This window comes from Oryctolagus cuniculus, chromosome 8, assembly GCF_051225735.1.
Source record: "Oryctolagus cuniculus isolate XC-2025 breed Fujian yellow rabbit chromosome 8, ASM5122573v1, whole genome shotgun sequence".
Classification (NCBI taxonomy): Eukaryota; Metazoa; Chordata; class Mammalia; order Lagomorpha; family Leporidae; genus Oryctolagus; species Oryctolagus cuniculus.
In genome coordinates, this window is record NC_142874.1 from 7,970,001 (window position 1) to 7,996,137 (window position 26,137).

The 26,137-nt window shown below is 37.3% G+C and overlaps 1 long non-coding RNA gene across 1 annotated transcript in view; it reads right to left on the reverse strand.

Moving 5' to 3' along the window:
- Positions 1-5,899: 5,899 nt before the first annotated feature.
- LOC149124816 (uncharacterized) overlaps positions 5,900-26,137 on the reverse strand; it is an 83,438-nt gene continuing 63,200 nt past the window's right edge. The window contains exon 4 of the long non-coding RNA XR_016211556.1: positions 5,900-5,924. This is a non-coding gene — a long non-coding RNA (uncharacterized LOC149124816). The remainder of the gene's footprint in view (positions 5,925-26,137) is intronic.

Here is a 26,137-nt window from a genome sequence, read left to right on the forward strand (position 1 = left end):
ATACTAAGAATTGTGGAGTGGTAAGAAATGAAGAACTGATTTATTAGAGGGATTTTTGACAGCTGTCAATTCCAGCCTGCATGTGCTTACATTGTAATCTGAGATACTAAACAAACCCTTATTTGTTTAGTCCACCGAAAGTTTTATTTCCATTACATGCTTCAGATTATAGTTTTGTATGTAAATAAAGATTGGTTTACAGTATGCCTTACATGTGAAATATTTATATATTCAAAGGGGTATCCAATTTGGTTCTAGCTCTCCAATTTTTATATATTCTATAAAATGTATACACTGGTTACATCAAATTATCTTCACATTATCATTTAATATCTAATTTATCGTTTCAGCTATAGAATATATGGTGATAATCAGTATAAATCTGTCTTTAGTATTTTATCCAGAGATCCAAAATGTCATATTCTTCGCTTATTATTTACATTTTATCTGATATTTATCATATAACAAATTCCATTTCTCCTGGAAATTCCTAGAGCACTATATATTAAATTTGAACCTAACTTTGTGATAGGTGCCAGAATTTATTTTAAAAAATGTTCAATATATAAAGGAATGACATTTCAATGATCTTTGTAATATGAACAGTTTTAGGTTTAATTTTCTCAACTCTGAAGGCATTTAATTGAAAAAATGACATAATAAAACTAGAAAAAGCATCAGATAAAAAAGATATAAATTACTAATGAAAGACACAACTACTCAAATATTCTTATATGCTTTATGTATTTTATTTACAGAGTCATTTAGCAATAGCCTGACAAGTACGTTTCTCAAATCTTTGAAAATATAATTTTATTTAAGTCTTCTACCTTGTATATAGTAATATCACCACTGGTTTTCAGAGGCAAGGATGAAAGAGTAAGAGCAGAGAATAGACATTTAGCATGAGCCTAACTACTAAAACTGCTCAGTCAATATATTACCAGCATCAATGTAGATGTCTGAACATGGATTCTCTGATAGAACCCACTGGTAATAATTAAGTATAGATATGTAGGTAAAATTACTTAGGGAAATGGGAATGTTGGAAGCTCTTTAATACCCTCTCATGCACCCTTAAATGTATACCAGGAATGATCTGGATTATGTTATTGAAAATGTTAATGTCAGGGGCCGGCGCTGTGGCACAGTGGGTCTGAAGCGCTGGCATTCCATATGGGCACTGGTTCAAGACCCGGCTGTTCCACTTCCTGTCCAGCTCTCTACTATGGCCTGGAAAAACAACAGAAGATGGCCCAAGTCCTTGGGCTCCTGCACCCGCATGAGAGAACGGGAAGAAACTCCTGGCTCCTGGCTTCGGATCAGCGCAGCTCAGGCCCTTGCGGCCATCTGGGGAGTGAACCAGCGGATGGAGGACCTCTCTCTCTCTCTTCCTCTCTGCCTCTCCTCTCTCTCTGTAACTCTGACTTTCAAATAAATAAAATAAATCTTAAAAAAAAAAAAGAAAATGTTAAGAGCAGCATTAGCTTCCCATCCCTCTCTCCTCTTAGATATGTTAGTCTTTTGTTTACTTACCAAAGTGCTCCAATGTTGGATGCACTGAGGTTTACAATTACTATTGCCTATTGGTGATTTAACCCAGTTATCATCAGATAAGGTCCTACTTTGTTCATGTAGCATGAACAAAAGTGTATTTCTATGTGTGTGTGTGTGTGTGTGTGTGTGTGGTGTAAGTTTAGCCACCTCTCCTTTCTTTCCAGCAATTGTTAATAAGGACTTACTGTTGCCACTATGTTAATTGTTTTCTGAAGATTTCATTGTTTCTATATTCCTTTCTCCCTTTTTTCCTTTTTTCTTTTGTGACTAAATGATTTTAGATTATCTAATATAGACTTTTGCTTTTATTACAATATGAAGTACATAAAGAATCATATAGTAACAACATTTTATTTGAAGTTGATAACTTTGATCACATACATTTTATAATTTTACTTTTTATTTTATTTTTTGATGTCATAATTTTTTTTAACTTTTATTTAATGAATATAAATTTCCAAAGTACAGCTTATGGATTACAATGGCTCCCCCCCCATAACTTGCCTGCCACCCGCAACCCTCCCCTTTCCCTCTCCCTCCCCCCTTCCATTCACATCAAGATTCATTTTCAATTCTCTTTATATACAGAAGATCAGTTTAGCAAATAGTAAGTAAAGATTTCAACAGTTTGCACCCCCATAGAAACACAAAGTGAAAAATACTGTTTGAGTACTAGTTATAGCATTAAATCACAATGTACAGCACACTAAGGACAGAGATCCTACATGAGGAGTAAGTGCACAGTGACTCCTGTTGTTGACTTAGCAAATTGACACTCCTGTTTATGGCATCAGTAATCACCCTAGGCTCTTGTCATGAGTCACCAAGGCTATGGAAGTCTTTTGAGTTCACCGACTCTGATCATATTTAGACAAGGTCATAGTCAAAGTGGAAGTTCTCTCCTCCCTTCAGAGAAAGGTACCTCCTTCTTTAATGACCTGTTCTTTTCACTGGGATCTCACTCACAGAGATCTTTCATGTAGGGTTTGTTTTTGTGTGTGTGTGTCTGTGGTTTGTTGTTGTTGTTGTTGTCTTTTTTTTTTTTTTTTTTTTTTGCCAGAGTGTTTTGGCTTTCCATGCCTGAAATACTCTCATGGGCATTTCAGCCGGATCTGCATGCCTTAAGGGCTGATTCTGAGGCCAGAGTGCTGTTTAGGACATCTGCCATTCTATGGGTCTGCTGTGTATCTCACTTCCCATGTTGGATCATTCTCTCCCTTTTTTATTCTATCAGCTAGTATTTGCAGACACTAGTCTTGTTTATGTGCTCCCTTTGGCTCTTAGTCCTATCATTATGCTCAATTGTGAACAGAAATTGATCACTGGGACTAGTGAGATGGCATTGGTGCATGCCACCTTGATGGGATTGAATTGGAATCCCCTGGTATGTTTCTAACTCTACCGTTTGAGGTAAGTCAGCTTGAGCATGTCCTGAATTGCACATCTCTTCCCTCTCTTACTCCCACTCTTATATTTAACAGCGATCACTTTTCAGTTAAGTTTCAACACTTGAGAATTACTGTGTATTGATTACAGTATTCAACCAAAAGTATTAAGTAGAACAAATAAACAAAAAAAAATACTAAGAGGGATAACGTATTAAGTTGTTCATCAACAGTCAGCGCAAGGGCTGATCAAGTCACCATTTCTCATAGATGTCATAATTTATACCATCATATCATGTATATCCATTAACATTTATACTTACATAGCTATTATTATTTTTATTATAAATAAAAATTAACTATTATTAAAATGTTCTTCTTACTAGATTTAAAAGAAATTTACAAACCACAATTAAGAGTGTTTAGAGTTTCCCGATATGCTTACCTTTGGCAATGAATTTTACACTTCCATATGTTTTTACATAACTAGAAATGTTCTTTTACCTCCAGGTTAAGGATTATCTTTACTACTTCTTGTAAGGGAATTTTATGATAATAGTCATTAACTTTAGCTTGGGAAAGTATCTGTCCATTTCTGAAGCATGATTTTTCCTATGTAAAATGTTTATTGGCAGGTTTTCTTGTTTGCTTCAGCATTTTGAATACAGCATTCTATTCTCTCCTTGCTTGCAAAGTTTCTTCTAAAAAAGTGACAATCATATTTTGACACTCATTTCTATGTGATGAAACTCTTTTCTTGCTGCTTTTAAATTTTTCTTTGTCTTTAAATTTTTTGAGAGGTAGAGAGATGCAGATGCAGTAGAGAGAGAAAAAGAAGTCTCCCATCTACTGGCTTACTCCCTAAATATCTGAAGTGACTGAGGCTGTGGCAAGATGAATCAGAGCAAATAAGTCAATTCAGGTCTCCCATGTGGGTGGCAGAAGCACGATCCCTTGAGATCTCACAACTGCTTCCCAGCGTCCACACTAGCAAGGAAATCAAAAGGAGCAAGAACCAGGCACGGACCCCAGGTAGCCAATATGAGACACAGGTATTTTAAGTTAGCCACTCTGCCACTGTCTTTCATTTTTGGTGGTTTGAATGTGTGTTAGTGCTGTCTTCTTTGAGTAGTGATTGTCTGGATCTCTTTCAGTTTTATGTCCCTGGATGTTCATATCTTTCCCCAAGTTTGAGAAATTTTAAGTAATCATTTATTTAAATAAATGTTCTCTCTCATTCCCTCTCTTCCTATCCTAGGATGGCCATTATTTTACTCGTTTACTTTATAATGTCCCATAAATTTTACATCTTCACTTTGCATATTTTTTACTCTTTCTATAGTTTTTTTTTTTAGATCCATTTTATTTTATTTGAAACACAGCATTACAGAAGAAACAGGGGGATACAAAGATAGAGACCTTGTATCTGCTGGATTACTCCCCAGATGCGCAGAATGGCCCTGGGCCAGGCCAGGCTGAAGCCAGGAGCCACAAGCTTCTTCTGGGTCTCCCCTGTGGGTACAGGACCATCTTCTGCTGCTTTCCCCTGCACATTTGCAGGTAGCTGGATCAGAAGTTGAGCCGTTGGTACTCACACTGGTGCCCATATGTGATGTTGGCATCATGGGCCTTGGCCTTACAAGCTATGCCACAGTGCCGGCCTGTGTATATTTTCTATTGTGAACAGATGATGTCAAATGATATCTGAGTTTTCAATATTTTTTCCTGCTTGGTGAAAAATGACTTTTATGCCCATTACTGTACATTCTATTTCATTGCCTGATTCTTTAACTTCAACATTTCAGTTTGGTTCCTACTAAGGATTTTTGTATCTTTTTGTACCTCATTTTGTTAATTTAATACACTATTTTCTTAATCTCATTGATTTGTGAATCTTTTCTGTTATAGATAACTTTGCTTCCTTAATAAATGATTTTGGAGGCCAGCATTTCTGCTTAGTGGTTTGGGCCACCACCTACAGTGAAGGCTTTTCATACAGGAACCAATTTGAGTCCCAGTCGCTCCAGTTCTGATCCGGCTCCCTATTATGCACCTGGGAATGCAGTAGAGGACGGCCCAAGTGCTTGGGCCCATGAACCTACATGGGAGACCCAGAGGAGCTCCTGGCTCCTGGTTTCGCACTGGCCCAGCTCCAGTCTTTGTAGCCATTTGGGGAGTGAACCAGAGGATGGAAAATCTCTCTATATCTCCTTCGTTGTTTCTTTAACTCTTTCAAAGAAAAATAAAACAAATCTTAAAAACACTGTGGTTTTGAATTATTTGTCAGACTATGCATAAATTTCCATTAAGGTGAGTTACTGGAAATTATTTTTTTTCCTTTGGTAGTGTCATGTTTCTTTGATGTTTCTGTGTGGTATTTGACATTTTCATCATGTTATTTGAAGTTTTCATATCTGAAGCAGTCACTTCCTCTAGCCATACTCACTGGCTTTGGAAGAGAAACACCGTAATCAGTCAGGTTGACACTCTTTTGTATCTTTGCTATGGATGTACCCACTCCTCACCTCTTGTGTCCTCTCAAGGAAGTAGTCTCATGATTAAAGTATTTTTGAAACCCTAAGGCTAGGTTGGACATTAATAGCTGCCCGATTAATTCTCGAGTGAAAAATCCTGAAATAACCTGGCTTGCTTTCCACACTCCTGGTATTTCAGATGGCATTGTATGTGGTCTTGAAAGCTGTGTACAGAGGATAATTCATGCCATTTTCAAGCATACCCATAAGGAGCTGGCCTCTTCAGACTTTGGGTCAAGCATTGAGGGCACTGGGTTTTCCTGTGAACCAGTTGGGAAATTATACAAAGTACCTCAAAAGAATAAAAGGTGATTTTCCTGATGTAGTCCATGAAGACTTTATTAAGATCTCTGGCACTTTGTTGATCTTTGGACTCTGATTATTGTGAGTTCTTGATCTTCTCCCTTGCTCAGTGCAGACTGAGAATTTATGTAGTTTAACACAAGACCTATGTAAAAATAATTTTTAACATTTTTATTAAACTTATTATTACTGTTCATGAACATTTGCTAAAATATACATCATAAACCATATAAAAGCAAAAATTGTATCTTGTTATTCTTTTGACTCATTAATATTTATTATTAAAACTACAGGTCATAGAACTACCCCAAACAAATGAACTAGATTAACATTTAATTAGATTATGATTCAAGTGGTGATGTCATTATTTCCTTCATGTTTGTGTTAGGTTATGACCCTAAAATATTTAGATATTACAGAATAAATATTTCAATTTGAAAACTGATATCTACTGTTATGCTTTATGAATTGGGATATCTGTGATATGAGACTTAACTCTCATTACTTTTATTGTGTGATTAGATGCAGATCTATTTTACTCATTTATGACAGGTTGAATTGTTTCTCTTCAAAATTCATATGCTGAAGTTGTAATAGTACCTCAGAATACAATCTTAATAAGATATACATAGTATAGTTCAAATTAAATCACCTCTTTGGGCTCTAATCTTACATACTTTAAAGAAAGAATACATTTGAACACAGAACAGTACACATGAAACACTTGTAAAGATGAAGTGAGTGGTTGGAGCAATGCTTCTATAAATCAAGGAACCGGAAGCTTGCCCAGAACTACCAGAAGGCAGAGAAGAGTTAAGGGATATATTTAGTTGACAGCTCTCAGAAAGAACCAATCCTACCTGTACCTTTAAATAATAACCTATAGAACCACGAAGCAAGAGAGTACGTTGTGTGTCACTTGTTGGTGGTGTTTTGTTAGGATACTCTAAGTAACCAATATCTCAGTCTTAAGAGGTCCCAAGAGGGCAGAACAGCAACAGGATGATCCGAGTCAAGTGGGGCAAATTAGAGAACTAAAGAGGAGAGAAGATACGCACCGGAGATAGAGCCATGGGAAGTTTTCCACGGGAAGCCCAGGAGAGCAACAGACACTGGGCAGGTCCAAGCTGAAAGAGCAAATAAGAAAGGAAAGTGGAGAGGCTCGGACCAGGGAGGCTGGCGTGAGCCCCCAGTGGACCAAGTGAGACAGGAAATCGCAGGTCCTTGAAGCTGTAATAGCAGCAGGAGGGCAAGCCTGGCGAACTACTTTTGAAGTTCCACATGGGCAAAGACCCCAGAGGCAGAAGTAGTCAAAGCCCAATTTAACAAATGGAATTAAATTAAATTGAGAAGTTTCTATAGGGCAAAAGAGACACTCAGGAAAGTGAAGAGGCAACTGACAGAACGGGAGAAATTATTTGCAAAGTATGCAGTTAATAAAGGAAAAATAAAAAGACTATACAAAAAGATCAAGAAGCTCCACAACCACATAACAAACAACCCAGTTAAGAAACGGGTAAAGGACTTAAACAGACATTTCTCAAAAGAGGAAATCCAGGGGCTGGTGCTCTGGCATAGTGGGTAAAGCCACCTGTGGTGCTGGCATCCCATATGGGCACCGGTTTGAGACCCAGCTGCTCCACTTCTGATCCAACTGTCTGCTAAGGACTGGAAAAGCAGTAGAGGATGGCCAAAGGCCTTGGGTCCCTGCACCTGCGTGGGAGACCCGAAAGAAGCTCCTGGCTCCTGCTTTTGGATCAGTGCAGCTCTGGCCATTATGGCCATCTGGGGAGCAAACCAATGGATGGAAGACTTCTCTTTCTCTCTCTCTCTCTCTCTCTCTCTCTCTCTCTCTCTCTGCCTCTCCTTCTCTCTGTATAACTCTTTCAAAATAAATGAATAAATCTCTAAAAAAATAAACAAAAGAGGAAATCCAAATGGCCAACAGACACATGAAAAAAATGTTCAGGATAACTAGCCATCAGGGAAATGCAAATCAAAACCACCCCAAATAGAATGGCTTCAACAAACAACAAATGCTGGAGAGAATGAGGGGGAAAATGTACCCTAATCAAGTGTTGGTGGGAATGTGAACTGGTAAAGCCACTACAGAAGACATTATGGAAGTACTTCAGAAATCTGAATATAGCCCTACCATATGACCCAGCCATCCCACTCCTGGGAATTTACCCAAGGTAAATGAAATCAGTAAATTAAAGAGTTATCTGCACCTCCATGATTATTGCAGCTCAATTCACAATAGCAGAGACATGGAATCAACCTAAATGCCTGTCAACCAAAGATTAGATAAAGAAATTATGGGATATGTACACTATGAAATACTACACAGCAGTGGAAAAAAAAAGAATGAAGTCTGATCATTTGCAACAAAATGTATCAATCTGGAAAACATCATACTTAGTGAAATATGCCAGTCCCAAAGGGACAAATAACATATGTTCTCCCTGATCCATGAGAACTAATAGGGCACCTAAAAGGAAATATGTAGAAGTGAAATTGACACTTCAAGAAAGGTTGACTTACAGCTGGCACTGTGGTGCAGTGGGTTACAGCCCTGGTCTGAAGCACCGGCATCCCATATGGGTGCTGGTTCTAGTCCCGGGTGCTCCTCTTCTGATCCAGCTCTCTGCTATGGCCTGGGATAGCAGAAGAAGATGGCCCAACTCCTTGGGCCCCTGAACCCACATGGGGGACCCAGAGGAAGCTCCTGGCTCCTGGATTCGGATCGGTGTAGCTCCGGCCGTTGTGGCCATCTAGGGAGTTAACTAGTTGGTGGAAGATCTCTCTCTGTCTCTAACTCTATAAATCTGTCTTTCAAATAAGTAATATTTAAAAAAATAAAAGAAAGGATGACTTGATTGGTCCTTGTCTTGACTGTCAAGAAACAGTTTTTTTTTCTTCATACTATTCGTTGAACTCTTTACTTAACAGAGTTACTCATACATGTATAAAGTCAATAGAAAATAGATCTCAATAAAAAAAAGGGGGGGTGGGAATAAGAAAAGGAGGCAGAATTTTTTAAGTGTAAAGCTGTATAGTTCTACATATATTCCTACAGATTTACTTCTAAGAGTATAGTTTAAAAATTTGTCATGAGACTCCAAATTCCATTAGGCTTATTGGTTAAAGTGCCATCTTAATTGTTGAAGTGTAGGCTGGCACCATGGTGCACTGGGTTAATCCTCCAACTGCAGCACCAGCATCCCATATGGGCACCAGTTCTAGTCCCAGTTGCTCCTCTTACAGTCCAGCTCTCTGCAGTGGCCCAGGAAAGCAGTGGAGGATGGCCCAAGTGCTTGGGTCCCTGCACCTGCACGGGAGACTGGGAGGATGCACCTAGCTCCTGGCTTCAGATCGGCACAGCTCAGGCCGTTGTGGCCACTTGGGGAGTGAACCAACAGAAGGAAGACCTTTTTTCTCTCTCTCTCACTGTCTAACTCTGCTTATCAAATAAATAAAAAAAAAAATCTTTAAAAATTGTTAAAGTGATCATATTAAGTGTTAAATTGAACATATAGATAGGATTAAGTGGTAAAGTGATCATATGTCTACAATAATGATAGAATTAAAAAGCAGGGAATTGCCAACCTGGGAAGCAGTCCACACAGCAGACTCATAGAATGACAATTACTTTAAGTAACACTCTGACCTCAGAATCAGCCCTTAAGGCTTCCTGGTCTGACTGAAAAGCCAGTGAGAGCATTACAGACATGGAAAGCTGAGACACTGTGGCAAAAAATATTCTACATAAAGGATCTCCGTGAGTGAGACCCTAGAGGAAAGAAGTGGTCATCAAAGAAGGTTGTACTTTTCCCTGAAGGGAGAAGAGAACTTTCACTTTACTGATGGCCTTGTCCAAATACTAATGGAGTTTGTGGACTCAAAAGGCTTCCATAGCCTACACAGCTCATGTCAAGAGCCTTGGGTGGTCACTGACATCATACATAAGAGTGTTAATTGTTAAATGAACAACAAGAGTCACTGTGCACTAACTCCCCATGCATGACCTCTGTCCTCAATGAGTTCTATTATAAGACTTAACTGTAAAACTAGTTCTCAAACACTTTTATTGTGTGTATGCAAATTATTGAAATATTTACTTAGCACAGAGTTGGTCTTCTGTGTTTAAAGCTAATTGAAAATTAATGTTAATGGAGAATGAGACTGGCAAGGGGAGAGAGAGGAGGAGGAGAGATGAGAGTGTGGATGGGAGGGTGTTATGATGGAAAGAATAACTATATTCCTAAAGTTGTACAATGAAATTTATATTCCTTAAAAATAAATTAAAAATAGAAAACTATATTCTTAAATTATTTAGACAATAGTACTGAAGCAAGTTAAAAATTTGTTTATTGTATGGTTAAAAGGAACCAATATATATGAGGAATACTTTTTTCCCTATAATTTAAACCAAGGCAATAATATGCAATTTGTCATTATCCCACAAATGTACTTCTGAATCAAGAAGATATATTTTATGTGCAGTATTATTTATAACAAGAATTGTAATTATCTCATATTTCTTCATAGTACATAAATGATCTTACAGTTAAGTATATGAAAGAACTATTTTCTTCTAGTCATGTGTTTGCCAAAATGTTATTTTCAATAAGTAAATGTGGAGGTTCAGAAGAGTGAGAATAACTCATAAAAAGAGGATGTAAGAAATCAAAGACCTAAAGGCATACAATAAGTTAACCTCTTTTCATGAGAGAAGAATAACTTTTACTTCAATTTAAATATAAAAGAAATCAAATATTATACCCACTGGATGGAAAGTACTTCAAGATTCAAAACATTAATTTCCATAAATTATTGTTGTGTGGCATGAAAATGGTTACTTTCTGCATGTTTCTGGAGAAAGTAGACTTTTTCAGTAGAGTTCAGAAGTTATGTCTGAGTTATTAGGTCCTTTTATCGTAAAAACACTTTGATACTATTTTTGCATTTTGGCAGCCTTGCTTTGGTAGGACTGCTCGTCATGACAAAAGCGTAAATGTCAGCTCTGCCGCACACTGCTGTGGTTAACTTCAACAAGAATGTCAGGAGAAGTGACAGGGCAGAAACAGACTGAGTGATGACATTCCTGTTGATAACAGATCGCCTCCCCTGTATGCTGCTGCATCTTTGATCTTTCAAACCTCTCATTTCTTAAAAAATTGAGAATTCTACTAGCCTGTGGATATTTCGATCTTTCTACCAAACATTGTCAGAATTATCTCTAGATGATTTAAATGTCAAGCTCACACTATTTGTTGGATCATTTTACAACTTAATTTAAACCAGAGATTAACTATCATCTATTGAATTAGGCACCACTGTCATCATTTATTTCTGAATATAATCTGTGATGTGCAAATAGTAAGTATTCATGAGCAGTGTGGTATTTTGAACCAAAATGTCATGGAGAGAGGTGATAAACATTTTGTGAATATGCCAGAGATTATTTATACATCACAGGCTTAGCTTTCTTGGTATGACGAGAATACTCAGTATTATCCATTTGCAAATAGCCCTCTACTCACTGCTTTTTCACAATATGAAGGTAAAGATTGTTATTTTAGGATTATAGAAATCTCTTTTTCAGTTCTATCAACATATTCTTTGCTTAATTTAATTAAATGTACAATTTTAAATAAAAAATGAAAACCTTAAAATTAGCTGTTTCAAATTATAATGTTAGAAGAAGCCTCAATAGTAATTGAAATATTTATCCATGGGCATAAAAGATAAAATGTTATTTGAAATAAAGTGCTTCATAGCTAGGTTTTGCTTTTTACTTTGACAATTTCAATCATTCATTATGTTCATGACAAATCCAGATTATGTATGAAATGAGATACTTACAATAAATGGACTGTACATTATCAAGAGGATTCTTATGTCAATACTATATCACCAAGAGAATTGAGATTTGAAATCTAAAATGCATCTGGGACTATCTTGAGATATGTATAATGGTGAGTAAAATAGAATTTGTGTCTCCCAACAACTTTATTGCTAGTATTCAACAAATATTATTTTTCTGTACAGAAACCTCAATGTGATACTCAAAAACAGGTGAGGTTCAGGAATTGTGACTGCATTCCACAAAGTACTGATCCTTATACAATCCATTATGTTTACATTTAACTTTAGGCAAATACTTACACCAAAAGGAATAAACCTGAACTCTTATTGTTCATCATCAATGCGATGTGCAAACCTTGCCTTCCCTAAATCAGTTAACAACTGTAGAGTTGAGCATCACACATCAGAGGGGAAAGAGCAAAAATGAAATGCAGGTTAATGCACACGTAACAAAAGTAGATCTAACCACGGATATTACCTTGTATGTGCTGTCTGTGAGGATACAGCTGGTGTTTCATAGCTTACTTCTATCCCTTTGAACACAGCCATCACCTACGTGGGTCAGTTTTCTTTTCTTATTGAGGTGACCCAAAGCTTTATTTTGAAGGATCTATGTTCTTAGTGAGCACTGATTTATTTTTGTATACTACCATTAAGCTTGGTCATAAAAGTACTAAGAGACATCCCACTAAATACTGTATTGTCTAAATATATTACTTCTTATTCTATTTTTTTAAAAAAATTGCATATTTATTTGAAAGTCAGAATTACAGAGAAAGATCTTCCACCTGCTGGTTCACTCCCCAGATGGCTGCAATGGCTAGGGCTGGGCCAGGCTGAAGACAGGAGCAAGGAGTTTCTTCCAGGTCTCCAATGAGGGTACCAGGGGCCCAGGCACTTGGGCCATCAGCTGCTGCTTTTCCAGGCCATTAGCAGGGAACTGGATTGGAAGTGGAGCACCCAGGACATGAACTGGTGCCCATATGGGATGCCAGTGCTGCAGATGGCAGCTGTATCCAATACACCACAATGCTTGCTCTACTTCTTGCTCTAATTTTGCAACATAAAATTAATGCCCTGAAGATCAATTTTACAGCCTTGAAGATCAATTTCACTGCAACATGGTCAGCCCAGAGCTCATAGCCATGGAGTGCACTTGTACCAAAAGAAAGAGTTGCTGTTCAAAATATGCATCGCTAGAAGAGAACTTTACCACAAAATCCTCACAGTCGGTGCTATAGTCATTGTAGTAGAACTAACCAGGAGATCCAAAAAAACATTCCTTATGGTTGTCATAACCTCTGGTCCTTTCTGCGAATATATATAATTGCATTTTATATAAGAAATGAAATGCACAACTAGAGGGTCCACATTTCTTTCTCTACTTCAGACTGAGTAAGATCTGCTCTCTTACGTCATTAATGTAGATAAGTCACTGTTAAATCTTGACTTTAGCCAATGAATCTAGTATTGTGTTAGGGCCACTTTCATCTGCATGAGGTAATATGTAAAATCCCACGTGTGATTATCTGCTTTTATACATGCAATTAAATTCACATTCAACATTAACCTCAAGCCTAACACTACTGAAGTGAATTCTCTCACATGCTCATATTTTCTTGCTATTCGGGCTTGCAAGACCTTGTAATTCATTTCACATATAGGCCATCTCGTCCTGCACAGGATTTGATAATCCTCAGAAATCAGACTTACTTTATTGGCTTAGAGACAATGGATGAGTGACTTGTATTTCAAAGATCGTCAGTTTACCTAAATTTACATAATTGTGTACCCCAGGTCATACTGAAAATGCTTTAACTGTAGTTTAACAAATTGATCAAGTTTATGTTTTAAACTCAACTTGTAGTTCAAAATTACCACAATCAAATTGGGGTCTTATACTCAAGTGTATATGCTTTGAACACATAAAAATATAATTTTGCTTATATATATATATATATCTATATATGCATTGTCATCTCTATCTCCACCATTATTTTAGGTGCAAATCAAAACACTGAGCCTATCATTTACAGTATTAAATTCTTTAACATCTTCAGAGGCAGCCAGCTCCTTCCATGATTTTGTAGTAACAATCTCTACAATACCAATTGTGGGTGGCAGTTACTAGATTTTCCAAAACTTTGCCTTCACCCACTATTTCATCTGTGCAAAAATTAGGTGATGATCATACTCAGCTATAGATCATATGTATCCCATTTTCACCCACTAGGAATTTCTTTCCAGGGTTCATGTTCATGTTCTTCCCATGTTGATTTTTTTGAGTTACCCATTCTCCACGTGTTGTGTGTGTTTTTTTTTTCTGTGATTACTTATATTAACAAGAACTGTATTAGTCTATTAGTCGGGGCCAATTCTTTTAACAAATACAAATCTGTCTGAGTATTTTTAAAAAGCTTAATGAGACAACATAAAGTTTTAATGATACTTCATTCGGAATGGTAGATCTCTGCAAGGCGTTCAAGGAACATAGTCTAAGACTTAAATTCTAAACATACTGGTAGATACAGAGAAAGACTGCGTGGGATACGTGGACGTTTCTTTCTTCCCTATTCCTCTAATGCCCAGTTGTTTAAATACAGATACAAACTAGCACGCATGGACTTGTAGAGTACATTCTGGGATACACACATTCCTGATAGCGAGTAACTTAGAAGAAGAAAAATGGAATAGTAACTTAGAAGAAGAAAAATGGAATAGGTCTGAGGGCCACTAAATGCAGAACTGGTACATTTGCCTTTTAAAGAGAGACATGAAAAACTATTTTTTTTTTTTGTGGAGAAAAATCAGAAAAATAATATGAAGCTCCATTTTTTTGTTTTAGTAAATTGGAGTCTATGTCACTAGCTAAAGCAATATGATGTTTTAAAAATATTTAAATTTCATTAAATGCAAAATGAGAGCCTTACTTAAATTATGACCTGAACTTTAAGTTATTCTATTTATGATGAATGTTTTACACATAGACTAATTCTAAGAAATTCTATTACTTAGCTGGAATTACTGTCGGTCTTTGTAGTTTTTGTTTGTTTGTTTGTTTTGCTTTATTTTCATAAAAGAAAATACATTTCCCCTTCTGGGCTAGATGGACTAACAGAGAACGAGCTTATTGTGTTTTTCATGTAACAAACATTGATGTAATGAAACACCACATAAAGCAATGCTGAGCAGTGTTTCCTGAAAGATGAGAAATGCCAGGCATGTCATCCTCATGACTGTATCTGCCCTATCAATTTCTAGCTGGAGTCACAGGGCCACCTACCCTGTCCAGGGCCTGCCCTAGGGCGTGGCCCAGAGGAGGGATCTAGTCACCCAACTCTTCCCAAGCCGGTGCAGCAGGAGGCGCAGGGCTGGGTGGCGGCAGCTGGAGGGGAGGCCTGGGAAGTGGTGCCCTCAAAGGTGGTGATGAAGAAGGTAACAGAACCAGCCCAGGAGGACCGTCTGCAAAAGGGCCAGAGCCAGCAGCATTCTAACAGCAGCTTTGGTGGAAGTTTTAAAACCTGCTACTCTATTTATTCCTGATATTTAAGGAAAGGCTTCCGCTCTAATTTGGAAAGACATTTAGTTTATTTCCCAGGACAATTTTGCCAAAAGAAAAAACTGTTTCTATTGAAGAAAGACTAAATAAGTGTTTAGAAATGAAGTTTGTTTTCTCAAGTAGAAAATAAAATCCAGGCCATAGCAATAAAATAGAATGCTAAATTCAAGCTGTGGAACTATAATAAAATACTTAATAATGTATAAAATCCTCTAAGTTGGCAGCTGAATTTTTATTTTCTCTTTTTAAACTAACTGTTAAATTGTGATGCCTGCTTGCTTTAGCTTCTCTTACAAAAAGTACAGGTCACGATTCACGGGCAGTAACATTTCAAGGAACTGGCATAAGTCAAGTGGTGCAAATTGAAGGTTAGATGGCATAATGTCAATGCTTTAAAAGCAGAAGGGAAATAAGGAATAGAAATACGAACAGAAAGAAGAGCTCTTGAGATCCATGGACATCTTGAATCCACACCTACACGGACTGTAAAGGCATTCAGAGAGAGCACCACTCAGAGGGCACGCACGGCTGTTCTCATGTGTCTTTTGCCGTGAGAGAGGCAGATGCTCGAAATTGTATGTTATACAATTAAGTACAAATCTAAGGCCTTAAATAAACAAGTAAACAATCTGTGTGGACAATAACTTGGATATTTTCTCTCTTCCTATAGAAACAATTTGGTTTTTACACAAGGGATTATCAAATCCTTTTAAAAATATATATATATTCTGGAACACATCATGCTGAGTGAAATAAGCCAGTCCCAAAGGGACAAATACCATATGTTCTCCCTGATCGGTGACAACTGACTGAACACCAAAAAGGAAACCTGTTGAAGTGAAATGGACACTATGGGAAACGGTGACTTGATCAGCATAGCCCTGACTGTTAATGAACAACTTAATACATTATCCCTCTTAGTAGTTTTTTTATCTGTTCTACTTAATATGACTGGTTTAATTCTGTAATTAATACACAGTTATTCTTAAGTGTTGAAAATTAACTGAAATGTGATCCCTGTTAAACATAAGAGTGGGAATAAGAGAGGGAAGAGATGTATAATTTGGGACATGCTCAAGCTGACTTGCCCCAAATGGTAGAGTTAGAAACATACCAGGGGACTCCAATTCAATCCCATCAAGGTGGCATGTACCAATGCCATCTCACTAGTCCAAGTGATCAATTTCAGTTCACAATTGATCATAATGAAAGGACTAAGAGTCAAAGGGAGCACATAAACAAGTCTAGTACCTGCTAACACTAACCGATAGAATAAATAAAGGGGAGAGTGATCCAACATGGGAAGTGAGATACTCAGCAGACTCATAGAATGGCAGATGTCCTAAATAGCACTCTGGCCTCAGAATCAGCCCTAAAGGCATTCGGATCTGGCTGAAAAGCCCATGAGAGTATTTCAGGCATGGAAAGCCAAGACACTCTGGCAAAAGAACTCTGAGAGTGAGATCCCAGTGGAAAGAACAGGTCATCAAAGAAGGAGGTACCTTTCTCTGAAGGGAGGAGAGAACCTCCACTTTGACTATGACCTTGTCTAAACAAGATAAGAATCAGAGAACTCAGAGGGCTTCCATAGCCTTGGAAACTCATGACTGGAGCATAGGGAGACTACTGATGCCATAAACAGGAGTGTCAATTGGTAAAGTCAACAACAGGAGTCACTGTGCACTTACTCCTCATGTAGGATCTCTGTCCTTAATGTGCTGTGCATTGAGATTTAATGCTATAACGAGTACTCAAACAATATATTTCACTTTGTGTTTATATGGGGGTGCAAACTGTTGAAATCTTTACTTAATGCATACTAAACTGATCCTCTGTAAAAAAAAAAAAAAAAAAAAAAAAAAAAAAACTATCAATTCCCAACTTGACTCTCACTGGGATTAAACATGACAATAGGTCTGATCTGATTTCATCATCATTTAAAAAAAATCATCTATTATTTTTCACTTTATGTTTCTGTGTGGGAGCAAACTGTTGAAATCCTTACTTAATGTATACTAAGCTGATCTTCTGTATATTAAGATAATCGAAAATGAATCTTGATGTGAATGGAAGGGGAGAAGGAGTGGGAAAGGGGAGGGTTGTGGGTGGGAGGGATGGTATGGGGGGGAAGCCATTGTAATCCATAAGTCGTACTTTGGAAATTTATATTCATTAAATAAAAGTTAAAAAAAAGAAAAGAAAAAAATATATATATATTCCCAAAATTAATAAAAAAGGTTTATGTGAGTCCAGATAGCATATTAAACAGCTCCCAGAATTAGAAAGGTCACCAATGCTTCAATAAAAAGTAAATTGAAATGTCACTCATATTTTTGTAATCTAGCATGAGAAACTGGATTCCAAAATTAAAACATTTACATGTAAGTGTACATATGTGCACATACAGACAAAAAAATCTTAGAAAGCTTATGTTTAACAAGCTACAAACAGGGTCTCCAGGCAAAAAAAAAAAAAAAACCTCCAAATCACTGATATGTGTGTTTAAGTGTCTGTGCATGGCATGCTTATAAAATACATGGGTGGTAAACAATACTTTATCAATCCTTTTAAAATGTATCTATAGATTGAAACCCATTAAAATCCCAGCAAGTGTTCCTGCAGTGAGAAACAAGTTCTAAAGATTAGATGGGTAGGCAAATGAACTTCACAGGCCAAAATCATTAAGGAAAATGATATTGGCGAATCCACACCATCAAATATCAAGACTTATTATATGGCTACTGTAATAATTGCACTAACATTATTCACCTGGACTAGACACACAGTAATTGGAATAAAATTGATGTCCCAAAAATAGACCCATGTCAACACAATTAAATAATTTTTGACCAAAAATATGAAGAAAATTTAAGAGAGAAATAAGTCTTTCCAGCACGTAGTTCTGAAAAACCTCAATGTTCATAAGTAAACAATAAAGCCCTTAGTAAACCTTGTATCTTACCCAAAAATTAATTCCTTAAATGATAGAACTAATATAGAAATCAACACTATATAATTTCTTGAAGAAAATCTTGACTATGTTGGTTAGCTTTTATATATAATCATAAGCACACTTCACCAACTGAGAATGTGTTAATTATATTTTAATATAATATAATTAAAGTATTCTGATCTTTATAAATTAATGTAGACTAGTGCTCTACAAGATACTGCATACCTGTAAAAATATGGAACAGGAATAATAATTTCCTCACTAGTAGTAACACAAAATAGCATTCATTGCTATTTTGGATAACAGGTTGTAATTTCTTATAATGTTAAACAACACTTGCCCCGATACCTAAGAATTTTATCCTAGGTATTTATCCAAGTTAATTAAAAATTTTTAATTTACTTGAAAGACAAAGTTACAGAGGGAGAGAAAGAGAGAGAGAGAGAGAGAGAGACAGAAAGACAGAGAGACAGAGAGACAGAGAGACAGAGAGAGAGAGAGAGATCTTCCATCCACATGCTCACTCCCTACGAGACAGCAATGGCTGAGGTCTGGCCAGTCTGAACCCAGGAACCAGCAGCCTCTTTTGGATTCTCCACACGGGTTCAGGGGCCCGAGCATCCAGGCCAGGCTGCACTGCCTTGCAGGCTGCTAGCAGGGAGCTGTATCAGAAGGAGAACAGCCAGGACTCAAACTGGCACCCCTAGAGGATGCCAGTGCCACAGGTGACGGCTTTACACAACACACCAGGATGCTGGCCCAGAAAACTGCTTTTACACCAAAATTATACAGGGATGTTTATAGTTCATTTATTAATAATTGGTCTAACTGGAAATAACCAAGATCACCTGAACTTCTAAATGGATAGACAAACTAGTACGTACATGCAACAGAATACTATTCAGCAAAAATAAAAAAATAAATAAATAAATAAACTATTATTCAGGCAGAGGCATGAAATGAGTTTTGCAGGATGTGATACTTGTGTCTCAGTAACAGAATAGGGCTAAGGTGATGGAATCCCAGTTCTGCAATGTGTTGCTTTTACTACCAGATTCCCTTAGCAGAAAATTGCTATAGTAGGCAGGCTCCCATGGACCTGAATTGAGGGTAACATCTCTCCAATAAGTCTAACAATCCCAAGGTAAGTGATGCCTTTGGAATTCCCACAAGCAAGTTTGGAATTAGTTCCTTCCCCCATTTGAACTCACAAATGATCCTTGGACACGGCCAGTACCTGGATTAAGCCTCCTGGGAGACCCAGAAAAGAAGGACATAATTGGATATAGTAAATTCATGTCTACATTCCTGAACCACAGAAACTGTGAGATGATATATGTATGTTTTGTTAAACCACCAAGAGTGTGATAATTTGTTACACAGCAAAGACAAATAATTAAGATGACATTTATCCAATTATTTCCTTTTAGGTACCTAAGGTTTTCTTTTTTAAATAATTCTTAAACTTTATCAGGATGCCAAGAATGTTTAACAGCTACTTTGTCCAATTAGCTTTTCCATCTCCAAATTTTCTCAGTTCAGTGATGTATGCTACTGAGCTCTGGACCACTAAACAAAATATATGTTTATATTTTGTAATTTTGTGTATATATAATTTTGTAGTTGAGACTATTTTTGTTGTTTAATGAAATTAACAAAAAAGGTAGCATTCAGAATCAACAAATCTTAATTAGAACTACTAAAATAAATCTCATTCTACAGCTTCTAGTGGAGCTCATTACAACTGTCAATGCTTGCAGTATCCATGTATCTAGGGATAAATAAATAAAATATATAGTATGTGCAATATTATATTTAGCCTTCATAAAATTGAAATGCTATGGTCAAGAAATGAATAAACAGTGTAGCAACAGGAACAATATGAGTGAATCAGTGTTTCTTACCAAGAAACTAGAAAACATAGATCACCTGATATCATAACTACTGGCCTGGTCTAGTGATTCCTAGATGGCGGGATAGGGAGGGAGCTCACTGATAGTCCAAGAGAAGACTGTTTAATGAAAGTGTAGATAATATAGTCTCAGGGAAGAGTTAGGGAAAAAATGGCAGAGGGAAAACTTTCAGAATCAGAGGGACATGGTGGATTTATGTGGAGGGCACGGGCGCCCACGGCTCAGGACCACAGCTGCAGAGTCTCCTCTGCACCAGCACTGGAAAGGGAGGTGAGACAAAATTGCAGCAGCCCGAGACGCTAGAAGAAATGTGGCAGGAAGAGCCTGGAGGGAATGAGGCTTGAAGCCCTGTGGGGTAAAGTACACCAGCCTAACTTGAGGAGATCAATTCAACAGGATGATGTAACTATTATAAATGTATATGCACCTAATTACAGGGCACCAGGTTATTTCAATGATATGTTAAAGAACTTAAAGGGAGACTTGGACTCCAATACAATAGTACTGGGGGACTTCAATACTCCACTTTCAGCAAAAGACAAATCAACCAGACAGAAGATCAACAAGGAAACAGCAGATTTAATCGACACTATAGACCAAATGGATGGAAGAGATATCTACAGAACTTTTCATTCTGCACTTAAAGAATACACATTCTTCTTAGCAGTACATGGAACTTACTCTAGGATTGACCACATACTAGTCCATAAAGCAAGTCTCAGCAAATTCAAAAGAATCAAAATCATACCATTAATCTTCTCAGACTACAGTGAAATCAAGCTGGAAATTAGCAACTCAGGAATCCCTAGAGCATATGCAAACACATGGAGACTGAAAAACATGCTCCTGAATGAACAGTGGGTCATAGAAGAAATTAAAAGAGAAAGCAAAAACTTTCTGGAAGTAAATGAGAGTAACAACACAACATACCAAAACTTATGGGACACAGCAAAAGCAGTATTAAGAGGAAAGTTTATAGCAATAGGTGCCTACATCAAGAAATTGGAAAGGCACCAAATAGATGAGTTACAAATGCATCTCAAGTATCTAGAAAAGCTACAGCAAACCAGACCCAAAACTAGTAGAAGAGAAATAATAAAAATTAGAGAAGAAATCAATAGAATTGAATCCAAAAGAAAACAAACAAAAGATCAGCAAAACGAACAGCTGTTTTTTCAAAAAAATAAACACAATTGACACACCATTGGCCCAACTAAGTAAAAAAAGAAAATACCCAAATGAGAAAATCAGAGATGAAAAAGGGAACGTAACAGACAACACAGAAATAAAGAGAGTCATCAGAAATTACTACAAAGAGCTATATGCCAGCAAACAGGGAAATCTATCCGAAATGGATAGATTCCTGGACACATACAACCTACCTAACTTGAACCATGAAGACACAGAAAATCTAAACAGACCCATAATTGAGTCAGAAAATGAATCAGTAATAAAGGCCCTCTCAACAAAGAAAAGCTCAGGACTGGATGGATTCACTGCTGAATTCTACCAGACATTTAAAGAAGAACTAACTCCAATTCTTCTCAAACTATTCAGAACAAATGAAAGAGAGGGAATCATCCAAATTCTTTTTATGAATCCAGCATCAACTTATTCCTAAACCTCAAAAAGATGTAGCAGAGAAAGAGAATTACAGACCAATTTCCCTGATGAACATAGACACAAAAATCCTCAATAAAATTTTGGCCAAAAAAATGCAACAACAGATCACACAGATCATCCACCCAGACCAAGTGGGATTTATCTTGGTATCCAGCAATGGTTCAAAGTTTGCAAGTCAATCAATGTGATACACCACATTAACAGACTGCAGAAGAAAAACAATATGATTATTTCAATAGACGCAGAGAAAGCATTTGATAAAATACAACACACTTAGATGATGAAAACTCTAAGCAAATTGGGTATAGAAAGAACATTCCTCAATACAATCAAAGCAATTATGAAAAACCCACAGCCAGCATCCTATTGAATGGGGAAAAGTTGGAAGCATTTCCACTGAGATCTGGTACCAGACAGGGATGCCCACATTTACCATTTTTATTCAAAATAGTACTGGACGTTTTAGCCAGAGCCATTAGGCAAGATAAAGAAATTAAAGGGATACAAATTGGGAAGGAAGAACTCAAACTATCCCTCTTTGCAGATGACATGATTCTTTATTTAGGGGATCCAAAGAACTCTAATAAAAGACTATTGGAACGCACAGAAAAGTTTGGCAAAGCAGCAGAATATAAAATCAATGCACAAAAATCAACAGCCTTTGTATACACAGGCAATGCCACGGCTAAGAAAGAACTGCTAAGATCAATCCCATTCACAATAGCTACAAAAATAATCAAATACCTTGGAATAAACTAAACCAAGGATGTCAAAGATCTCTATGAAGAGAATTAAAAATCTTAAAGAAAGAAATAGAAGAGGATACCAAGAAATGGAAAAATCTTCCATGCTCATGGATTGGAAGAATCAATATCATCAAAATGTCCATTCTCCCAAAAGCAATTTACACTTTCAATGCAATACCAATCAAGATACCAAAGACATTCTTCTCAGATCTAGAAAAAATGATGCTGAAATTCATATGGAGATGCAGGAGACCTTGAATAGCTAAAGCAGTCTTGTACAACAAAAATAAAGCCGGAGGCATCACAATACCAGATTTCAAGATATATTACAGGGCAGTTATAATCAAAACAGCATGGTACTGGTACAGAAACAGATGGATAGACCAATGGAACAGAATTGAAACACACAAAATCAATTCAAACATCTATAGCCAATTTATATTTGATCAAGGATTTAAAACCAATTCCTGGAACAAGGACAGTCTATTCAATAAATGGTGTTGGAAAACTGGACTTTCACATGCAGAAGCATGAAGCAAGACCCCTACCTTACACCGTACACAAAAATCCACTCAACATGGGTTAAAGACCTAAATCTATGACCAGGCACAATCAAATTATTAGAGAACATTGGAGAAACCTTACAAGATAGAGGCACAGGCAAAGACTTCTTGGAAAATACCCCAGAGGCACAGGCGGTCATAGCCAGAATTAAAAATTGGGATTACATTAAAATGAGAAGTTTTTGCACTGAAAAAAAAAAAAAAACAGGAAAGTGAGTGAAGAGGCAACCGAAAGAATGGAAAAAATATTTGCAAACTATGCAACCAATTAATAACCAGAATCTCCAAGGAAATCAAGAATCTCCACAACAACAAAACAAACAACCCACATAAGAGATGGGCCAAGGACCTCAGTAGACATTTTTCAAAATAGAAAATTCAAATGGCCAGGACACATGAAAAGAGTTCAGGAACACTAACAATCAGGGAAATGCAAATCAAAACCACAATAAGGTTTCACCTCATCCCAGTAAAAATGGCTCACATACAGAAATCTACCAACAACAGATGCTGGTGAGGATGTGGGTGAAAAGGGACACTAATCCACTGTTGGTGGGAATGCAAACTGGTTAAGCCACTATGGAAGTCAGTCTGGAGATTCCTCAGAAACCTGAATATAACCCTACCACATGACCCAGCCATCCCACTCCTTGAAATTTACCCAAAGGAATTTAAATTGGCAAATAAAAGCTGTCTGCACCTCAATGTTTATTGCAGCTCAATTCACAATAACTAAGACCTGAAATCAACCTAAATGCCTATCAACAGAAGACTAGATAAAGAAATTATGGGATATTTGCTCTATAGAATACTACACAACAATAAAAAATGAAATCCGGTCATTTGCAACAAAATGGAGGAATCTGGAAAACATCACGCTGAGTGAAATAATCCAGTCTCAAAGGGATAAATATCATATGTTCTCCCTAATCAGTGACAACTAACTGAGCACCTAAAAGGAAATCTGTTGAAGTGAAATGGACACTATGAGAAAAAGTGACTTGATCAGCCCTTGTCCTATCGAGGAACAACTTAATACTTTATCTCTTTTAGTGTTTTTTTGTTCTACTTAATACCATTGGCTGAACTCTTTAATTAACATACATTTATTCTTAGGCATTTAAAATTGACAGAAAAGTGATCCCTGCTAAATATAAGAGTGGGAATAAAAGAGGGAGGAGATGTACAGTTCAGCACATGCTCAATCAGACTTACCCCTAATTGTAAAGCTAGAAATGTGCCAGGGGACTCCAATTCAATCCCATCAAGGTGGACCAATGTCATCTTACTAATCAAAGTGATCAGTTTAGGTTCATAATTGATCAAAAAGATAGGATTAAGTGTCAAATGGATCACATAAACAAGACTAGTGTCTGCTAATAATAACTGCTGGAATTAAAAAGGAGAGAACGATCTAACATGGGAAGTGGGATACACAGCAGACTCTTGGAATGGCATATGTTCTAAACAGCACTCTGGCCTCAGAATCAGCCCTTAAGGCATCCTGATCTGGCTAAAAAGCCCATGAGAGTATTTCAGCCATGGAAAGCCAAGACACTTCCACTTTGATTATGACCTTGTCTAAATAAGGTCAGAGTTTGTGAACTCAAGTGGCTTCCATAACCTTGGCAGCTCATGACAAGAGCCTTGGGTGATTACTGATGTCATAAATAAGAGGATCAATTGTTAAATCAACACCAGGAGTTAGTGTGCATGTACTCCCCATGTAGGATCTCTGTCCTTAATGTGCTGTACTATGCAAATTAATGGTAGAACTAGTCTTCAAAAAGTACTTTATACTTTGTGTGTCTGTGTGGATGTAGTCTGTTTAAATCTTTACTTACTATATGTGGGGAGCAGCTCGGACTAGACTAAGTTACTGGAATTAAGACTTATTCTATGCATCTGCTCTCCTCTGTGGGGAGCAGCTCGGACTAGACTAAGTTACTGGAATTAAGACTTATTCTATGCATCTGCTCTCCCACAATATGGCGTTGGGAGAGAAGTAAACAGCTTCCGCACAGCTGCCTCCAGTTCAACTGATAAACTGTAGGACTTGCTCCTAATTGGAGGAGAGCAGCGTACTCGGCGTGTGGGCAGCCGAGTTAGGATTGGCGGAGGAGGACTGTAAAGGAGGAGAGAGACGGCATGCACCGGGAACATCTATGGGGAACATCTAAGGGAACCCGTGCAGCCCCCAGAGAGCCGGCCGGCGGTGTGCCACTCCCCCGCGGAAGTGGGGAAAGTGGCAGGGGGAACCGCCCTTCCACGGAGGTGGAAGGGACGGTAGCCAACCCGGGAAGAACCAGCAGCAAACCCGGGGAGGGCCGAGCAGACAAAAGAACAGCGCAGGGTCTAGTGTCGTTCCTCCACGAAGAGGGGGAGCGACAACTATATACTAAGTTGATCTTCTGCATATAAAGATAATTGAAAATGAATTTTGATGAAGAATGGGATGGGGTAGGGAGTGGATGTGGATGGTTGTAGGCCGGAGGGAGGTTATAGGGGGAAAGCTGCTATAATCCAAAAGTTGTACTTTGGAAATTTATATTAATTAAAAGTTGTGAAAAATAATAATTATAGGCCTTCAGTATATTATAGTTTCCAAGTCCCAAAAAATACTGGGAGCAGGTATTTGGCTCAAAGTGGTTACAACATCATTTAGGATGCCCCATCCCATGTGGAATATACCCAGGTTCAATTCCTGGCTCTCCCAATTCTGGCCTTCTGCTAATGCATACCCTGGGAAGCAGTGGGTTATATTCAAGTAATTAGGTTATTGCCACTCATATGGAAGACTTGGATTGAGTTTCTGGATTCTGATTTTCTCCTGGCCCAGCTCTGACTGTTGTGGGTATTTGAGAAGAGAACGAATAGTGGAATTCTCTGTCTCTGCTTTTAGATTAATATTTTTTAAAAAAAGAAGAAATATGCTTGAAGTTTTAATAAAACTGAATGTTTTTGGATTTACTATTCTATCTGGTTCCATTTGTTCATATGCATTTGTGAACTCTATTCTACATATTCTATGTGGTCAAATGTATATGTGAGTTTGGACATTTATAACCATGGAATTTAAAGATAAATTTTATTAATTTTTCATTATAAAAGCAATTCATGCTGAATTTGT